Source organism: Bremia lactucae, linkage group LG5 (genome assembly GCF_004359215.1).
Source record: "Bremia lactucae strain SF5 linkage group LG5, whole genome shotgun sequence".
NCBI classification, from domain to species: domain Eukaryota; phylum Oomycota; class Peronosporomycetes; order Peronosporales; family Peronosporaceae; genus Bremia; species Bremia lactucae.
In genome coordinates, this window is record NC_090614.1 from 3,083,570 (window position 1) to 3,083,976 (window position 407).

The following is a 407-nucleotide window of genomic DNA, read 5'->3' on the forward strand; positions in this document are numbered from 1 at the left end:
GAGCCGTTGGCCAGGAACCGACCACTCGTGCCGGTATGTAGTGTTCGGATAACCTCCACGAGGTGAGGCGGATACCCGTGTCGGCTAAGCACTGCATAGAGGAATTCTCTATCGAGCGTATCATAAGCCTTCGCGAAGTCAAGCAACAACACTACTGCATCACGCAGTTCCGGTGAATGAGGTACCGTGGCTTGAGCTGCCATGAAGTAGTCAAGTACGGCATTTATGTCACGGTTAGGCACGAATCCATGCTGATGAGTGTGTACTCGGCTGTCGAGAGTCCGCCTAAACGCCGTCGCTATTACTCGTGTGAACAGCTTATAATCTGTATTTAGAAGTGAAAGGGGCCTGTAGTTGAGCGGGTTACTGCCGTCGCCCTTCTTCTTGAGACAGAATACATCTGTTTC